General features: G+C 42.3%; 1 pseudogene; it reads left to right on the top strand.

The window, feature by feature from the left end:
* The first annotated feature begins 1,364 nt into the window (after positions 1 to 1,364).
* Positions 1,365 to 1,482, top strand: LOC124709414 (annotated as a pseudogene).
* Positions 1,483 to 8,321: the final 6,839 nt, after the last annotated feature.

Below are 8,321 nucleotides of genomic sequence, written 5' to 3' on the forward strand. Positions count from 1 at the left end.
TCGTTCCTATTCACACATGTTAGCACCTATTTCCATTGGAACTGGGACAATACTGCATATCAAATGTATTAAAATATTAAACAATGGAAAATCCAGGATGGAATGTAACAATACAATGAAAAGTATAGTTCACACTCGCCATAAATTGGAGATGCTGAGTTGTAGAAATGCACGACGAAAATACTGTCGGGAAGTTAGCTTTCGGCTTGGTGAGTGTGGGTGTGAGTATGTTGTGTTGTCTATTTTTCACAAAGGCCTTGTTGGCCGAAGGCTAACTTCCTGACTGTCTTTTTGTTGTGCTTTTCTGAGACTCAACATCTCCGCTTTACGGTGAGTAGCAACTATCCTTTTCATTATAATATTAAAATATTATTAACTTCTGCCACACGTATTAATGCTGCACATGTTATATGCTTGAACTCGTTCTATTGCAGACGCCAATTTGTTTTGTTCATTGGCGAGAAAAATATTTCTTATGCACCATTGACCACAGTAAGTTGCACTACTGCCTTCTTTATTATTCATCAGCCTTCCAACTAGTTTGATACGGACTACCACGAATTCCTTTCATTTCAGAATAGCTCTTCCAACCCACATTCTAAGTTATTTGCAGGATGTGTCTTGGACGGAGATGCCATTCTGGGCTGTGATAGACAGCTTTTATTACCTATTTGCTTCGTCCATCAAGGGTTATTTTGCTGCCTAGGTACCAGAATTCCTTCATTTCATCTACTAGGTTATTTCCAATTTTGATGTTAAGTTTCTGTGTATTATCAATTCTGATTCTTCCCATTACAATAGTCTTTCTGGAATTTACTTTGAATCTATGTTGTGTACTCGTTAGATTGTTCATTTCATTCTACAGATCTTGTAGATATTCCTCAGTTTCACTTACGGTAGTAATGGCATTAGCTAATCTTATCAATGATATTTTCTCACCTTAAGCTTGAATCCCGTTCTTGAACCTTTCTTTTAATTCACTCATTGCTTCATTGAAGAAAAGATTGAACTCAAGGGCCCGAAGACTGCATGTCTGTGTTACATCGTTTTTATTCGGAGCACTCCGTTTCTGGCCTCCCAGTCATATTTTTTCTTTTTGATTATTGTACATATAGCACATCACGCGTCTTTTCATAGAGCTTATCCAAATTTTTCTTAGAATCTTGAGTATTTTTCATTACTTTACATTGTCTATAGCTTATTTTGTCCACAAATCGTATGAACTTGACTTAATTTTTTTCAGTGTTGCTTCCATTATCTACCGCAACGTCAGAACTGCCTCTCTGGTGCCTTTACCTTTCCTAAAGCCAAATAGATCGTGATCCAACAGATCCTCAATTTCCTTCTCTATTCTTCAGTATATTGCCAACGGCCTTGCCGCAGTGATAACACCGGTTCCCGTCAGATCACCGAATGTAAGCACTGTCGGGCTGGGCTAGCACATGGATGGGTGACCATCCGGTCTGTCGAGCGCTGTTGGCAAGCGGGATGCACTCAGCCCTTGAAAGGCACTCTGAGGAGCTACTTGACTGAGAAGTAGCGGCCCCAGTCTCGTAAACTGACATGTGGCCAGGAGAGCGGTGTGCTGACCACGCTGGCCGGTGTGGCCGAGCGGTTCTAGGCGCTACAGTCTGGAACTGTGCGACCGCTACGGTCGCTGGTTCTAATCCTGCCTCGGGCATGGATGTGTGTGATGCCCTTTGGTTAGTTAGGTGTAAGTAGTTCTAAGTTCTAGGGGACTGATGACCTCAGAAGTTAAGTCCCATAGTGCTCAGAGCCAGTTCGAACCATTTGTGCTGACCACATGCCCCTCCGTACCCGCATCCACTGACGACTGTGGGGTGTGGATGAGATGGCGGCCGGTCGGTACCGTTGGGTCTTCATGGCCTGTTCGGGCGGATGTATTTTTTTTTTTTTATTCTGCCGTATATCATTCTTGTCAGCAACCTGGATGCTTGAACTGTTAAGCTGATTGTACGATAAGTCTCGTACATGTCGGCTATTGTAAGCCTCGGAATTGTGTTTTTCTGAGTCTGATGGTAAGTCGCCAGACTCATACATCCTTCACACCAACGTAAATAGTGATTTTATTGCCATTTCCTCCAACGATATTAGAAATTACGACGGAGTGTTGCTGTTCCTTTTGCTTTATTTTACGTTACGTCGTCCAAAGCTCTTAAAAATTCTGATTATAATACTGGATCCCCTATCCCTTCCCTACTACTTCTGTTTCTATCACGTCATCAGACAAGTCCTCCTCCTCATAGATGACTTGAATGTACTCTTTCCACTTACCCTCTCTCCCCTCTGCACTTAACAATGGAATTCCCTTTGCACACTCAATTTACCGTCCTTGCTTCCAATTCCACTGAAGGTTGTTTTGATTTTTCTGTGTGCTGGATTACTTCTTCCGACGATAATTTCTCTTCCGAATTCTTCACTTTTTTTACATGTGTGTGGAATCTTATGGGACTTAACTGCTAAGGTCATCAGTCCCTAAGCTTACACACTACTTAACCTAAATTATCCTAATGACAAACACACACACCCATGCCCGAGGGAGGACTATAGCATCCACTGGGACCAGCCACACAGTCTCTTCACATTTTTCTAACAACTATTTCACATTAGCTTCCTTGAACTTCCTGTTTATTGTATTACTAAGTGATTCGTAAGTCTGTGTTTTGGTAATTCCCTGAACATTTTTGTACTTCGTTCTTTCGTCGGTAAGCTGAAGTATTTCCCCTGTTGCCCATTGTTTCCTCACACCTACCATCCTTGTACATATGTTTTTCTTTCCCACTAGCCTGATGGCCCATTTCAAAGATATCCATTCCTCTTCAGCTGAAGTGCATAACGAACTGTTCATTATGGCAGTTTATGTAGCGTCAGAGAACTTGAGCGTTCTCTTCCTTCTTTGGTATTTCCGTATCCCACTTCTTTGTGCATTAATTATTCCTGCTTAGTTTCTTTAACTTCAGCCTACTCTTTATTACTACAAAATTATGGTCTGAGTCTGTATATGCTCCTGGTGAGATTTACGATCAAATATCTGATTTCAGAATCTCTGCCTGACCGTGATGCAATGTAACTGAAATCTTCCTCATCTACCGGAATTTTCCAAATTTACCTCCACTTCTTACGATTCTTGAACAGAGTATTTGCTATTACAAGCTGATATTATTGCGGATCACAATTAGTTTTTCTCCTCTCTCTTTCCTATTATCAAGCCCATATTCACCTATAACCCTTGTTCTGCATTGTATTGATTGGGACTGGGGACCTAGAAACGACGGAGAGACTTCGTCCTCGCCAAAGCACTTAGTCGTTCACAACCCCACAACAGGCTAGAGCAGTGCACTCACTCCACCGCTGCCCCACACCGAACCCAGGGTTATTGGGCCGTTGGGCCCCCAGCGGTAGGGTTCGCCGCCATAATGTGCGTATATGGGGGCTCGAAAATCCTCATGAAACAATAGAACACGAACGTGATTCACCGAAAATGAATGTTTTTGTGCTGTTTCGCAAAGCAAGGTTTGTGGACCCTACTTTTTTGAGGAAGAAACCTTAACATGACAATCATATCTTGGAATGCTACGAAACTGGTTATTCCCACAATTTGACTCTGACAGTTTCATCTATCAGCAAGATGGAGCACCAGGCACTGGCACACGACGTGCGCAGTTTCCTCAATGCCAACGTGGCTCAACGTTGGATAGGGCGCACAGTACCGCGAGACTAGGCTTTACAGTCTTAGCCTCCTAGGTCCCCTGACTTTACGCCATGTTATTTCTTCCTGTGGGTATATGTTAATGTGTTTACGTTCCTCCATTACCTCGTGACATTGATGAACTAATAACCAGGCAATCAGATGCTGTAGCTTCAGTGACAGAAAAAACCTTACGCTCAATTTGGGATGAATTCGGCTATCGGCTAGACGTCGGCCATGCAGCCAACGGAGAACATATTGAACATTTATGACCAATTTTTATAAACTTCTGTCTTTTCTGAGTAATTTTGTATGCAATATGTTGGTGTTAAGCCCTCCTTCCTAATAAATAATTCTACTTACAATCCGGTCATTCTTTTTGGCACACCCTGTACAATACTGCTCTCACCAGCCTGCATCCTTGGCGCGCTGCACGCTTCGATCCGCCGTTCACCTCGATGACGGCTGAAATATAATTCACCCGAAGAGTTGACACGTTTCCATTGATCGATGCTCAATCCCTATGGTCCCGTGTCCAATGCAATCGTAGCTGACGATGTCATGGGGTCAACAAACACGTAGGGGTGGTCTGCTGCGGAGCTCCATGTTCAACAATGTACGATGAATGGTGTACGTCGAAACATTTGTGCGTGCATCATTATTGTGTTCTTTCGGCAGGGGTGCCTACTTTACAGAGCAGACAAGCTTCCGAACCCGACGTTCTGTGAAGAGTCGCGGACGTTCAGCCATTCAGCGCCTGGTGGTAGTTTCCCTGTCCATATACCCACTTCCAAGGTTGCTCACGAGAATAGCACGTGAACATCCGACCAGCTTTGCCGTTTTCGAGATACTCTGTTAACAGGCTCTGCGTTACAATAATCTGTCCTTTGTCAATGTCGAATATGTCAATGGATTTCAGCCCATCACCTCGCTATGGTGATCCTCCGTCGGTCTCTGCTCCACTTCCACGCTTTTGTTACCGCGTCACGTTCTCTCAACGCCACCAGGCGGCATCCACCGTCGGGATGGGCGGTGGTCATAATGGTTTGGCTGATCAGTGTAGTTAGGTTTTAGGTGTGCTTGTGTGGGGGAGTCATACTGGCAATAGAGCGGCGTTGTTAGACCTAGACTGTTCCTACGGGTCGCCGGAATGAGACGCGTATACTGATTTAAGAAGTTCCGTAATGAGGAAGTACTCCAGTCAGGGGTGCAGTAGGAGCAGTTGACCTTAATTTTCCTACAATCGACTGAGAAAATGATGCGTAAATTACTGGTAATGAGGGCAAACAGCACTGCAAGGAAATATTCCATACTTTGACAACTGCTACGATCAACTAGTCTGATTACCCTCATACGAGAGATACATTTTTAACCCTTCTGGCAGTAAACGGAACTTTACATTTCCCAAAGTGTCAGAAACGAGAGAGGAATTATGCGACCATGATGATTTCATAACAGCGAACTTGTGCATCTCTGAAAAAAACTCGCTTCGACTTTGTTAAAAATGACAAACCAAACCCGATGGATTGAGAAGATTTGTGGTTATGGCTCTAAAGCAGATTTTAATAAATCGAAGTCCCTAAATAGTAAAGTAACAACATTTGGAAAATGTTGCGAAAGCAGAGTTTGCTATGTTCCTGCTACAAAATAAAAGGTAGAAAACAGGTAGAGGAAGCGTACTCTTCACTCATACATCCATATGTGTGAAGCATAGAAACATTTCAATTGTTTTATCCTTGTGGAGACTCTGTTACATAATACAGAGAATTCGGATCCTCTGTAATGTACAGCAAGGAGTCGAAATAACCTATGTCGATTACAATGCATTAGTTTATTTTCTTAAATAGAAACGATAAACACATATCGAAAATATTGCAGCCCACATTAAAACAAGTGTTCTCGTATAGGAATACTGTCACAAAAATATTTAACTACCATTAAGCCTCCGACACCGTAAATTACAGGCCGCCCTGTCCGCGATAGTGGACAACAGGTAGGGCTAAGCAAGAAGAGCGAAACACGGCAGAATCCTTCTGTGGAGTTTACGTTGAATAAGAAATAAAAATATCCCTTTGTAGCACATATTCATCGAGAATCTCTCACGGAGAGGACAGTTATGCGAGACTGTAAATAAATTCATTTGCGTTACCAGCTGCTCACTTTATTCGCAAGACAATTCACAAGTATCAGATGCAGTAGAATAAGTGTTGTGGACTGGCAAGACAGCCAATCCACTATGAGGAAGCCGAAAGGCACTCGTTTAAACTCACGCAGGATGGCGTGAGGTCTGGCACAGGACAAGGTCTTTATAGTAGCAAAAATAATACGTAGCTTCTGGAATAACTTTAATCCATAATTGGTGAACATCGGTCTGACGGTACTTGCATCACAAGATAAATAGCAATTGATAATGGCGCCTTGCTAGGTCGTAGCAAATGACGTAGCTGAAAGCTATGCTAACTATCGTCTCGACAAATGAGAGCGTAATTTGTCAGTGAACCATCTCTAGCAAAGTCGGTTGTACAACTGGGGCGAGTGCTAGGAAGTCTCTCTAGACCTGCCGTGTGGCGGCGATCGGTCTGCAATCACTGATAGTGGCGACACGCGGGTCCGACGTATACTACCGGACCGCGGCCGATTTAACGGCTACCACGTAGCAAGTGTGGTGTCTGGCGGTGACACCACAATAAGTATATTCAGTCTGTTAAGATTTCTGTAAGAAGTTCCACCCTCCTCAGCATTGTCGGCTGAGAACCAAAGTATCACACGAAGTATCTCCGCAAGTTATAGGTTTTTCTTGCTACCAGGCCTCAGCATGTTATAACGGAATTGCAAATAAAATGAACATAAAAAGTGTTGTTTCTCACAGTATTGTAATGGGATGGTTGCCGTTATTAATATGCACAACGCTTTCAGAGTTAGGGCAAGGAACACTATTAGACTGTTTTTGGACGATGCTGTCGTATGTTGGTATAAAAACCTACAACAACGTGAAATTTATGATTTTTCAGTTCTGAACGGTCGTCGCAAGGAGAAACTACAAATAATCTCGCCTCTTACAAAGCGATAAATATTTGTCTTAGCTACATCTCTAAGGCAATAAGAAAGCGCTAAACATCAGTCTTACTAGCTCTGTTGTGGTAGTGTGGTCGCGCTGGAAAGTAATGGCTGCCTTAGCTCTTGATTCCGACCTCGACGGAGACGAGATTTTTATCCCCATGAAAAACCTACGATACGGCGGGAATAAAAGTTGTAATTGATGATCGGCTGAAATCAGTTTTGATTAGACCATGACAATGACGGATGTCGCAGGAAATGAAGACTCTGAATGTTATTTATAGACGAAATTTAGTTCTATCATTATTCAGTAATAAGAAATTAAAAATATCGCTACCTATTACCGAAAAGGTGACTTCGACAAATTCGGTTAATGCTAACAGTTATCTCTTTCCTATCCAGATATTTTCGAGTTACGGAATAAAACCGTGAATGACCACAATAACCAACTTTGATTGCGTAAGGGACCGTTGTGCACAGTGAGAGTAAACTATAAGGAATGAGAGGCACATAGAATGCAGTCGAAATCCCATTACTATTCATTGGTCTTGCATGTCTACATTTCGGCTATAAATAGCCATCTTCCGTGCATTAGAGATACAACACAACAATCTCGCGGCCTCAGTTGTTCAGCACTGCCGCGAGTTTGTTCGCAAGAGTAATAAAAACTAATGGGATTGCTACTGTTGCTGTGTGCCTCTCCTTCCTGAACAAGAAACAAATGTTCTATTTGCAATCCTTCCGTATTAGCCACAGTACATACACTTTTACCATTGTGATGGCAAAAACGTAATTATTAAATTATAGAAATGCAATAAAAACCGTGATGAGGACAAGACAAGCCATATAAGACACCAGTACCTGTGTTTGCTTACAAATGTAATTTCATATTAATATTATGTCCAAATATACCATCGTATGATTATCATTAATTATTTTAATTAAATGTTGATTTTGGATCAGTCCGCTGTGGCACTAGACGTTCACAATTGACTGTTAACATTTTTAGTTGTGCATAGCAATCTAAGGGAATACAATCCAAGACTCGAACTTAAGTTCCCCACTGTAATTTCAGAAATTAGAAAATTCATTTCTGCATTACATGCGCTCTCTCGATGCACTGTTAATGAAACTAACACCTACTGTCTCTGCAACTCAGAGACATTGCTTTGTTTTGAATCGATTATAAGAGTTCTGTCCAAACCGGTGCACAACGCCCGGGAGGTTACTACGTTAATAATTTATCTATAAAGGAAGCTGTCATCAATCACATGGCAGCTAGTTTGCATATATCTTACATTTCAATTAATATTTAATTTCTTTGGATACCACCAGTGCTAAGACTAATGGATACGACACTCATATGAAGTCTAACTTGAGAGAAAACCACTAGCGATATGCCACGCCAAACAGCTGTCGCCATCCAAGCGCAGGACAGAGATGGTGGGTGGAAACTGACCTGCAACAGTCTGAAGATAGTGGGGCTCTGTGGACTAAAGTAACTCGTAACAGAGGGTGTGAATCGGGATCCCCCTAGTCTGCCCCACCAGCAAAC

This window comes from Schistocerca piceifrons, chromosome 7 (assembly GCF_021461385.2).
Source record: "Schistocerca piceifrons isolate TAMUIC-IGC-003096 chromosome 7, iqSchPice1.1, whole genome shotgun sequence".
Lineage (NCBI taxonomy): Eukaryota > Metazoa > Arthropoda > Insecta > Orthoptera > Acrididae > Schistocerca > Schistocerca piceifrons.